Raw genomic sequence first — 354 nt, forward strand, 5'->3', positions numbered from 1 at the left:
TTTTATTTTTCCGGTTGCTTGGTTGGTTTTTGGTTGGTTGGTTTTTAATTGTTTGTGTTTGTTCGTGGGGGTTTTTTTAAATTTATTTTTTGTTTCTGTTCACCAAACCTTAACAAAACCAAGGCAAAAAGTTGTTGGCTGTGGAAAATGGAGCAGGGAGGTGCTCGACAAAGGAGGCGGCGGCGGCGCATAATCCGCGCTCCCATGATGCCAAATCGCAGGGTGCATAATAACTTTCGGAGATTTACATAGATTAAACCCATTCCCTAGAAATCCTCCCGGTAAAAAAAAAAAACCGCTTTTCAATAATATTTTGCCTCGTATCTGCTCTAATTTGTAAATGACGGAAGGCGC

This window comes from Corvus brachyrhynchos, unplaced genomic scaffold (genome assembly GCF_000691975.1).
Source record: "Corvus brachyrhynchos isolate BGI_N302 unplaced genomic scaffold, ASM69197v1 scaffold544, whole genome shotgun sequence".
Classification (NCBI taxonomy): Eukaryota; Metazoa; Chordata; class Aves; order Passeriformes; family Corvidae; genus Corvus; species Corvus brachyrhynchos.